Here is a 12,976-nt window from a genome sequence, read left to right as displayed (position 1 = left end):
TCCTCCAATGCTCCAATTGCACTCCAAACGCTATGTCTAGGCTTCTAGAAATGCCTGAATATAAAGAGCTCTCAGAAAACATCTAGAATGCTTCTAGAAACAGCTAGAAGGTGTCACCAACTAAGCATGGGTCTTTTTCAACCTTCTAGATGAGTCATAGAGTTGTAGACACCATGTGCTTAATTGATGCACTAACCCCCGTGTTGTTGACATATGAGAAATAGAAAAGTGCGTTAACTCCCATGCAAGCTTATAACTCCAATTTACTTTTTATATAATTTCTATTTAAATATTTATAACTTTCATTTTAATTTTTTATAACTTTTATTATTATTATTTATTTATTGCTTTAATATTATTTTATTATTATTGTTAATTTTAATTTCTAATTTTCTTTTATTTAATTCCTTTTTCCTCAATTAATTCTCATTTAATTAATTATAATCAAAATATCAAAGATCATGATATTTTATATTAATTTATTAATTAAATCTATTTATTAAGACTTAATTAATAGAAAAATTCACCATAGACCTCCAAAATAAAATATGAAAACCCATCATAGAGCAATTCACTCAAAATCAGTCTGAAGGGTTAAAAATCACGAATTATGTCATCCGACACATTCAGTGGGTAACATATCCAGATACTTGTCCTACCTCCCTAGGACAATTGGTTTAAGGGTTTGGGATTTGGACTTGAGAATTTATCTCCCTTCTCTTATCATTGAGATAGTATAATAGGGTACGCTCATCCTAATAATTTAGAAAAGTCGATACCCGGTACCTGCAACCTGCAAAAAATCATGCATGTACATACAATATATATAATGCTAAGCTAAATAGACAATGACAGGAAGTGGTGCATCATATAGATCCCAACTAAGCAGGTGACTACGACTCCCTTCCTTAACCATATCAAAAATGCCATACAATAAGAAAACACACACACCATACACATGCAAGTATGGGGTAAGTATCCATAATAAAATACATGAGATAATAAACCATCTAACTAATCATCAACAATAACTGAAAGCAATGCAATTATCATCATGTATGCATGAAATGTAAAGTCTAAATGATCTCATCATATACCAACTGAATCCATAACATAATGTCTGATAGTGTCAAAACAATACCACTAATCCATCAACCGTAAAACTAGTCTATCATAGTCTGATAATAACAACAACACTGTCCAGAAAAGATGTGAATGAGGGTAGGCACTACAATTATTTTTTTATGCATCAAAATTGACAACTTAAAAGAAATAAATCAAATAGAAGAATGTTGGCAACTATTTTAGCTTACTATTATGTAGTTTATGCTCAATATATTTCCCTACAACAAAAGATGGATAGGTAGCAAAATCAAACACCTAATGCCTTAACACAGATGAAAAATGTTGAACAACATATTATTTCTAGTATTTCAACACAACAAGCAAGTGAAATACACATTGTGAAAGATTGTGGCTCAGAAAACAAACAAGGGAAAATGTAGTCTTGGTTATAAGAGTTTTGTTTGGTCTTATGTCCCTAAGTATTTGAAACCTATCAAATATGTCTCTAAAGGAATTTTGAATTCGTGTCAATTAAAAGCATCCTCTACCAATTTCTAATTTGGTTCAACCAAAATCATGTTCTAATTGTGGTCATCATGGTCATGTATCGGTTTCTTGTTTTCATCTAAATCCCTATTAGTATGAAGAGATAAATGAGGTGATAAAATTGCATATGCAAATGTATGTATATGTGTATATATATGTATGTATGTATGTAAATGTTATGATGGGATGAATCAACAAAAGTAAGGATTTTCCCACCAAAATGATTGCTATTTCATTCCAAATTTGTATAGTAATATTCCAACCCCAGTCTAGGTTGAAAATAATCAATTTATAGGTCACAACTCTTGACCTTACAACTTCATCCTTCCATGTTCAATCAAAATAATGATCTAACTATTACACTTTTAGATTGCAAGAAAAATTGCAAAAAGTTGCATGACAACTTTTATTGCATTTTTTGCAACTTTTACAACTTTTACACAAACTTCAAATAAAGACTCCACATGCATTCAAAACTATACCACAATATGAAAAAGGATTATAAAAGATAAAATTGAGATTTTTGGTCAACTCATGTAGTGCCTGCCCCTAGTTCACATTTTGTTATCATTGCTGAACTCTTTTAGAGCTAGTTTCATGTTGATGGTTAGTAACATTATTATGAGATTATCAGATATTGTGCTATGGATTCAGTTGATATGTGATGAGATTACTTAGACTCTACATTTCATGTATGTATGATGATTATTTTCAGTGTTTGAAGTTATTAATGATGATTAGTAAGATAATTTATTATCATATGTGTTTTATTATGGATACTTACCCCATACTTGCATGTGTATGGTGTGTGTGTTTGCTTTTGTATGGTGTGTCTGATGTGGTTAAGGAAGGGAGTTGTAGTCACCTGCTAGTCGGGATCTACACGATGCACCACTTCCTACCATTGCCTATTTAGTTTAGTATATATTGTGTTTGTACATGCATGGTTTTTATGTAGGTTGCAGGTACCAGATATTGACTTCCCTGAATTGCCAGGATGAGCGTACCCTATCACATTATCTCAATAATAAGAGAAGGGAGATAAATTCTCAAGTCCAAATCCCAACCCTTTAAGCTATTTGTTCTAATTGAAAAATTAGGACAAATATCTAAGTTGAGTACCCTTCGAATGCGTCAGATGATGTAATTCGTGATATAAACCCCTTGGTTTGATTTGTATGTATTTTGGCTATGATGGGTTTTTCATATTTTTACCTTTGTGAGTCTTTGGAGTATTTTCTATTAATTAAACCTAATTAAAAGATTTAATTAATGGTTTAATTAAATAAAAAATTAATATGATATTTTAATATTTATTTTATTTAATTAATTAGAAAATTAATTAAATAAAATAATTAAATTTGAAAATAAAATAATTAAATTGGAAAGAGTAAAGTAAATTGGAGTTGTAAGCTTGCATAGGAATTAACATGTGTCAACAACATGGGGGTTAGTGCATCAATTAAGCACAAGGTGTCTACAACTCTATGACTCATCAAAAAGGTTGGAAAAGACCCATGCTTAGTTGGTGACATCTTCCAGCTGTTTCAAGAAGCATTCCAAAGGTTTCTTGAGAGATTTTTATATTCAAGCATTCATAGAAGCTTAAATGAAAAGCTTAATGGAAGCTACAAGTTTAATGAAAGCTACAAGCTTAATGGAAGCCACGAGCTACAAGCTAAAATAGAAGCTTCAAAGCTTACATGCATGGGAGAAGATTCATATGCTCATATATTTTCTACTTGCTTCTATGCTCCTTCTAGCACTTCTAATCACTTGGAGGATTCGATTGGCTTGGATTCTTGGAAGAATTGCGAATGATGGAGAAGGAAGGGATTTTTTATGGACTTCTGAGGCATGAAAAATTAGCATCAGTGTCCAGGTGCACTCGTGATATTTTCATATTTTCTTTGCACTCTTTCTCTTCCTATCTTCATCATATCTATTTTATGTGTCTGAATACTCTCTGTGATTGAATCTACTATTTGAAATTAGAATCTAGATATTTTATTTGGATGAGAAGAAAATAATAGAAAAACCCCAGTTCCAAAGGAGAAAGAAATTAGATTTTAACTGGGTTTGGGTTCGAATTTATATTAAATTAGAAAGACAAGATTTGAAATAAAAATAAAAATTTTATGGTGAAAATTCAAATGATTAGATGTAATCTTTCTATCAATTATATTTTTAGATGCATATGAAAAAACCCTTTTATGGTTAAATTCAGAGAACAATTATTTTAACAGGAAATTCTTAATTCATCACAAATTGTCCCATCGGTGCCCCTTGGATAGACCCGAATTTAGTCATTCATAACTTTTTATCGTGATTGAATTTATTTGATCGCTCCGATCAGAATTGGTGCAACTTGGCCCTCTCCAATATATTTAAATTTTAGCCCGATTCAATAGTTCATTAGGGAGATATGGCCGTCATACTTAGACTATTTTATTCAAGAATGGATATATCTTCATTTCCCATAACCAAGAGTTCTTTATGCTTAAATTTCACAAGAATAAGATATCAAAGCATGGAATGAATTAAAGATATTATTACAATCTTCCCTTAGTAGAATCTTATTAATATGCATTAGTTTTATATGGTTTATTATCTAATCTAATTAAATCAAATTTAATTAAGATTAGTTAATAGTAGAAGTGTAATTAATTATTAGTCAATCTAAGTAAATAGATTTTTAAATGAGAGAAAATTAAAAGAAAAGATGTTTTAATATAGTGGACTTTTTATAATGTATAGTGAATACTATTTAATATATATTAAACAATTTTGGAGTGGTTTAATGAAGATGATAATGCTAAAAATTTGAAAATTATTCATGTTAAAATCTACAATGAGTCTTATTGGTTTGTGATAGGGATATTTTTCAAACAACTTTTATATAGACAAAATATTATTAGAACAATTAGAAAATGGAGTCTAATGGTTGATTTTAATATTGATTAAATAATTGTAAGATGATAATTTATATTATGTTGATTTAAATTTAGAAATTCTAAATGATATTGGATTAAGATTGAATTATTATGTTATTGGTTAATACGTTTGAATACCTTAATGGTATTAAGAGTTGGCTAATGAAGTTCTATGTAAAAATTCTCTAGATTGATTATTTATAGTTGTGATAAGTTTATTATTTATTAATGTTTGTTGGGTCTAACAAACTATTAATAAATAATAGTATAAATAGTTTAAATAGTTATCAACAAATTTGATTAGAGATAATCTAGTGGAGATTATTTAATGATTAAAGTTTTGTAAAAAGATATTAGTTTTTGGGATTTGAAGTATAATTGATCAATTGATATTCATTGAGCTGATATCATAACCATGATATTAATAATTAAGTTGTGTGATAAAGTGTTATTTGAAAAGAATGACGAATGTGGTCATTATAAATAAGATTCCCAACATAGCTTGTTATTAAATATTAACAAGTTATTATTATTGAACTATGAATATGAATATTTGTGTACTAGATTATAGTTGACCTTAATCTTACAGAATTCTAGTTAGTTATTAGTCAACTAATATTAATTGGAACAATGCTATGGTTATGCCACTATTAATTAAATCAATTAACTAGAGTTAATTAGATTTAATTATGTAATAGAGATTTAATTGATATAATTCTTAAACAAGATTGTTAAAATATTGGTATCAAAAGTTGGTAAGTCTTATGACTTGAATTATGATTTTAGATATTTTAATGGTGAAGACTTAGTAACATATAATTAAATATTAGGTCATGGAATTGTGTACCTAAGTTAATTGGTGGATTTAATTGATCATTTTAATAAAGTTATAATCTTTCTATTCGAAGATTGATAATTGGTTCTTTTATAAATGAATAATGATCCTTTGATTATGTTGAAAAGTTGAATTAATGATAAGGAAGAGTTATTCAATTAGTAACTTTGATCTTAGCAAATAAAGCGAATGATTTAATTAAAGGCCAATAAGTAAATATTTATCCTTAAGTTATTCTTAGAATGTAATTCTTAATAATAGAAGGATAATGCTATCGGGGAACAAATGGGTTGACTTGTAGGTCAAATGATGAAACTTAAGACATTTGAAAATATACTTGCAAACTGAAAACTGGAAACCCCTACACATTATTCAACTATGTGAATTTAGTAAACCAAAACATGTGTCTGCATCGTGTATTCTATATGCTTCTTGTTTTGGGTTTTGGGTTAACTAGTGTTGACCAGTCCTAGGTTGTTACCAGAGGCTCGGGGGTTATGAGATGTGTTGGCATGTTGATCTTATTTGGTCTCGATCTTTATAAGCCCAACCATGGTTATGTGATCGTGTGCTCTATGAAATCTTTGTATTACTGATTATTATTGTTCATTAGTCTTCATGTGTGAAGCTGAGATATATGAAACACTTGAGCTAATCATTTTTGAGTCATCGATCAGTTATCCTTGGATTATTTTCTAGTCACCATGATGGGACTAAAATGTAGATTTATTTCTTGATGATGTCATGTTGTGACATGTTTGACTCAACCATTTTGGAGTCTTCGATCGGTATGATTTTGAGATATTCTTGGTTGTCTATTGAGAAACAATGGATATTGTGATTTATTTTGAGATATATTTTGATTATTGAGAACCAATGGATACTTATGATTATCAGTGATGCCTTTAGTTGCCAATAGAGAACTGTTGTGGTCATGATTTTCTATGGATGCTTTTCAGATGCTCATGGAGATTTGATGATTCTTATCTTGGAGATTTGATGATTCTTATTATGAATATTTGATGCTTTTATCATAGATATTTGATAATTTTTTTTTATGGATTATCTTTTGGATTTTCTTTATAGTCATTTGTATAGGACTGTGGTGATTTATGATTCCATGAGCTTAGGGTAGGTTATCTACTTGTAGTGTCGGGAAGTGGCTTGCAATGGGGGCCGGGGCCCTAAGTGGCTGCCAGGGTAACTCATTGTAAGTTTGGTTAATAAGTGATAACATTTACACACTAAATGGGGATTAAATGAACCTAAAAAGATAATTGTTTTGATGTTCTCACCCATGCCTTGAGCACTTATACAGGCTAGGATGGGAGTAGTGAGAATGCATGGTTGCAACTGTGCATTCCGTAGTATGCCTCGTCAGTATGAGAGGATACTAGTGGCCGCATGAGATCAGTATGGACCCATGGAGTTTAGCTAACTGCCAAGGTAACTTGTACGTGATAATTGTGATGACACTTTCCCACTTGCAGAGTAGGTTTCTTACATGCCATTGTGTGCCTCTGGGAATTAGATGTCGATTTTGTGTGATGGAACCTTTGAGTTAGTATACTTTCAGGATTCCAGGACTATAGAGATTTGTGCTATGTATAGCCTGTTTGGGACTTGAGATTATCTCCTCAACACGGTGGGAGTGGACCACTTAGGTTCCACGTGGTCGGGTGGTAGTGTATTTCCACTCTTATCATTTGAGATCCGTCCGAGACACCGTGACTGGAGCATTCTTGGTTGGTATTTATCTTCATTTTGCTCTTGGATCATTATGATAGATGATATACCTTATGATGGATGTATTTATTGGTATGTTTCTTATATTGATGATTTTCATAGGTTAGATGATGGTATCCTATGCTTTACTTTGCATGTTAGTAGGATGTTTTGGGAGTGACATTCCTACTATGTTAATACCGATGATCTCTTCGGTGATTTGGGATGTTACGTACGGAGGGATGGCTAGGGCCCACGATGGTCTAATGATGCTATTAATGGTTGGGAGGAACCATGCACTTAGTTTATTTTGTTTGATCTTTATGATGGATGTATATGTCTTCTATGATGATGTATCATGTGATTATCTCTACTTTGATGTATCATGAATTGGAATAGGATGATGTACCTTATTTCACATATGTATATTCTTTTAAGCCTTCATACCCTGTGACATGTACAGTGGATGATTGAGCATTTGGAAATGTAATGTATGAACATTGGACTTATCATTATTATTCATGTGGATGTTGTACTAGATGGATTCATGTATGTTAGTTAGTTTAGATGTAACTCAACGTTAAGGGATTCTTAAAGAATGAAATCGATTATGTATGTTATGTTTACTTTTAGATGGACATTGCTATTGCTTCCGTTATTATGTACAAGTTATATGTGGTATTTACTTTCATGTTATAAAAAATAAAAAATGTTACCAAACTTAGTGAAACTCTTTGGATCCCTTGGCGGGGCATTACAACTCACAATGTTTGACCAATCTTTGACCAACCTTTGACTTGCCTATAACCTTATTACATTTAAAAAAATTTCTTAAATGCATGTTTGAGATTGTCTAAACTATCTTGTGTCAACTTGGACTCTTATTGATCACATTATATACTATCCTATGTGGTGTTTGACCACCTTATTTAGGACCTAGGGCCCCTGCACTAAGATCTAGGATTTCGTTACCATACCCTTTTGATCGATGTATATGTATGTATGTATGGATTCATTTTCATTATTTGCGTCCTCTTTTTTTTGGAACTTTCTTTAAAGGTAAGGTTTGATCCTCTTCTGTTTGCTTGCTTAATTTATCTTTTATGTGAATGCTTGAGATGGTCCAACTTGCCATGCCCTTTTGATCAAGGTATATGTATGTATGAATATATGTATATACATATATATGCATATGTATATACATATATATGCATATGTATATGTATATATATATATATGTGTGTGTGTGTGTGTGTATATGTATGTATGTATGTATGCATATAAATAATAAAACTCACTCAACAGGTAGCATGGCCATAAGATTTTAAACATAACTATATAAGGAATGAGTTAGGACATATACAAGTCAATTGGTCTAGTTGATAATTAGTTGGGTTGATTAAAAATTCCTATAGAACTATCATCAAATTAGGTACAATAAAATAAATAGTCAACTATTCCTTAGCTAGCATTAACTTGACTGGTCTATTTAGACCCATTGATTATATTTGTCACAAGCTTTAAAATATTACTATATAAGGAGTGAGTTAGGACATATATAGGTTAGCTTTACATTAACTATAAACTACAACACAAAGGTTGCACTAGGGTGTTATAGGATTGTAATTATAGAAAACTACCTGATTTTCCCTAGTGGGTGTATGATGGCAAGAGTTGTATCAGGTGAGTAAAGCTCACCAGTGGTTATAGGACTACAACTACATCAAAACGATTAGAAACGAGACCTACATATTCGTTAGAGTAAGTAGTTCAAGGGTCTTGATCCCATGTATATGGGTATGTAGGCAACCTGGTAGGCAGAGTATGCCTCCAGTGTGCAGACATCTTAGACATAGTTAGGTAGCCTTGGACATATTTAGGTAGCATGGATCATCACAATGTGGTATGCACTTTCTCTAGCCTTACCTCATGGATGTAATAGTTCAAAATCTTTCTACCAAGTTGAATGAAGTGTAGAATCAATGCTAGTGCTATATTGTTCAAAATCAATGCGAATATTCATATTGTATAATTCATTTGATTTGTTTAGATGCCACCTGTACTGAAGAGATAGTAATATTTAATTATTTAATTATTATCAATTATATACAGCATACTACTAATGCTTGTATGTTTATATTTGTTATAATTTTATAGCCTGAATATTTGCTTCTGAAGAAAATCAATGCCTAACAATATGGACCCAAAACAAAATAAGGCAACAATTGCTAGATTGTAGCCTCAGTTCAAAAGAAATAGTGATGGAAAATATTATTGTCCTTGCAAAAAATGCAATGGCTTAAACAACCAAAGAATTCTAATCACAACAGTTGAGAGACATTGTAGGCAACACAATTACATTGAAGGGGGAAATGAGTTTCATCCTTGGTGAATTTAAATTTTGAACTAGTGGAACATGGAGGTGTGAATATTGAAGTATGAGGTATTGGTCCCATGGAAGAAGATGATCATGAGGTAGAGAACATAATTGAAAATGTTGGTATTGGTGTAGTTGATAATGTGCCAGAGAACAAGATTGAAGAAGATGTTACTGGTGCAACTGATGAAGATGATGATAGTCATGCATCTAATGATGATAATGAAGAGAACCTTGATATCCCTATAATTAAAAAGGCATACAAGCCCTTGTACCAAGGCTCCCAAACAATACTTCTCTCTACTGTATTGTTGGTAAACTTCAAGGTTATGAATGGTATATCCAATGTAGCAATCTCACGTATGCTAAGGTATAGTGTCATTTTTGTCATCTTTTTTAGATGATGCTATGGATTGAACGATCTCAAAAAAATGGTCGCTCATTAACATGGGAAGGTGTTGCTTCATTGGTTAAAATAACTCATCATAATGGAGATCCAATGTTATGCTAATGGTAATTGATCTAGCAAATAGTTTAAGAGATGGAAAGGTATGTATAAGTTATTCTATCATGACCCATTTGATTAATATCAACTCAAGGAAGGATGAATAATTTTGACATGTTTGAAAAATAACAAGTCAAGCACCACAGAGCTATGTACTATGATGGCCATAAATTTTGCATAACAAAGGTGGACGAGACTAAGAGAACTTGTAATTCTGGGACAAATGTAATGTTTGAGGTCATCAATATTTCATCTAGAAGTGACATGCATCCTCAACAATCTAAAAATAGATACTATGGTGTTTTGGATGATATAATTGAGTGCGACTTTAATTCCTTCAAAAGAGTTCTATTCGGTGTCAAATGGTATAGGCTATGACTAATCGAAATGATCCTAATAGAACTATTATTGAACATGATAATGGATTTACAATGATTAATACAAGGTCATTTGAGCCAGTTGGAAATGAGCACTATGTTCTTCTAAGCCAATGTGAGCAAGTGTTTTACTTTGGTGTTCCACACAAACCAGGCTAGTCATTTGTCATTAGAAATGGTCCAAGAGGAAGACCGGTAAAGTATAATGTGATTGAAAGTGAAGATGAAGGAGGAGGAGATGATGATGATGGCAAAGATGAAGGAGTAGGTGATGATGTTGATGATGGTGAACATGAAGGAGATGATGATGTAGATGATGATGGAAAAAATGTTCATGATGATGGTGATGATGGTGATGATGGTGGTGGTGGTGGCAAAGATGATGATGGTGGTGATGGTGATGGTGATGATGATGACGATGATGACGACAATGTTCATAGTGATGATTCTAACAATTTAGATGATGACGATGATAATGATGATGATATGGATAAAGAAGATGATCAATGACATGATCAATGGAAATGTATTAGGTGTTGATTAATTATAATATGTTTTTTTGTAGAGGTAACCAATTGAAAAAATATAGTGTTATGTATTTTGTGATGTATGCATATTGTTCATGTTATGTTCTATGCATAATTTGTAGCATAAGTATCATAAAATTTGTCACTAACTTAAGAAAAATGATTTATGTATGTAGGAAACTATACCCCTTTAATGAGGATCGTACAAAGTGACATGGATTGGGAGGTATAATTTTATTACATGCTTGCTTTTTCATATATCTTTTCTAATTATAATTGCTGAACCATTATGATGATATAGTCTTAAATCTATATCCTTTTGAAAAATTCCATGTCCATGAGCTTGTGATGATATGACTCTAATATCTATGTTGCACATAACAGTTAATCATGGGTATGTGTAGGATCATGGTCAACCAAACTATGGCCTTAAGTGGTAGTGAAAAACTAGCAAATTAGGGTTATGTTAACTTGACATGCAATTTTAAAGTAGTTATGGGCTTTATATCAAAATTTTGTAAGAAAAAGGCAAGAGCCTACAACACAATGGTAAATTGTGAGCTTCTTATCGAAGAGATCTTGGGTTTGAATCTACTCATTATTGTGCTTATTAAATAATAATAATAATTGATTAGAACACATAATAATTAATCTTGGCTTCAGCCTCTTACCAATAAATTTTTTTTTTTTAAGAAAAGAATCTATAGGAAACTGCATGTAATTTCAAAACTATTAGGCCTTATCTAGAGAAAAAATAATTTGATTTGTCAACATTTTGGATTTTAATGTAGTACTACAAAAATTTTAGGGTGAAAATAAAAAGTAGGCGTATGTTTGACCACCTTAATCAAAATCAAATGACAATATTTTTTAGTATAATTATAGATAAAAAAAGTAGACTCATGGCCGGATGTGACACATATTTTTGGGTATTTGTATTCCAAATAAGTAATTAATTATGAATTTTCTACTATAACTTTTACAGAATAAAAAAAAATCCTGTCTTTGACCACCTTAACTAATTGAAAACTTTACCAAATTAATTTTTTTCTCTATACTAGGCGAAGCATAGAATGTGACACAACTTTTGGATTTCAAAAATATTATACCATTTTAAAGTTATAGCTATTTTTCAATCAGTATGTCAATCAACACTTTACATAGATCTTCATTAAAAATTAACTAATAAATACTTATTAACTCATAATTTGACAACAATTATATCGACAAAATCTTGAGAGTATTATAAAAAAAACTCTTTTAGTTTCATTGAATTTTGATGAAAATAATATTGTCAAATGGCTACTCGTAATATGATTATCAATGAAACTTTTCTCAAACACATTTTTTGAGTTGACCAAATAAGTTTGGTAAATACCAAGCCCAATTGGGTACCCAATTTTGATATTAGATTGGGTACTCGATATGAAATTGGGCACCCAAAAAGTGGCAGCTAAAATTCTTTCAAACATTCATAGCCCAGCCCAAATTTTGGAGGGAAACCACCCAAATTTTGGAGGGAAAGAAAAATTTGGGAAGTGTGGGCATTATTATTATTAACTATTATTATATATGATCATGATTATTATGATTATGATTATTATTATTCTATATAGTAATATATATGATTATTATGACTATTATTATTAAATGTAATATAGTAATATATATAGTAATAATGATTAAATATAATATAGTAATATATATAATTATTATAATTATGATTATTATTATTAAATATAATATAGTAATAAATATGATTATTATTATAACTAAATATAATATTTTAATATATATGATAATAATAATTATTAAATATATATAGTAATATTAGATGATTATAATTATTAGATATAGTAATATATATGATTATTATTGTTATATAACCTAGTAATATATTATTATTATATTAAAATATACAGTATTATATTAAAATTAAATATAATATTGTCATGAAATGCATCGAAAGGGGTCATAGGTTAACCTATGATCCTTTTTTACCTTAGGGGTCCTAGGGCCCCTAGGGACATATGTTGTAATGAAATGCGTCGAAAGGTCATATGATAACCTATGACCTCTTTTGACA

Source organism: Cupressus sempervirens, chromosome 10 (assembly GCF_028749045.1).
Source record: "Cupressus sempervirens isolate cs-2001-9-10 chromosome 10, ASM2874904v1, whole genome shotgun sequence".
NCBI lineage: Eukaryota > Viridiplantae > Streptophyta > Pinopsida > Cupressales > Cupressaceae > Cupressus > Cupressus sempervirens.
This window is presented reverse-complemented; position numbering follows the sequence as displayed.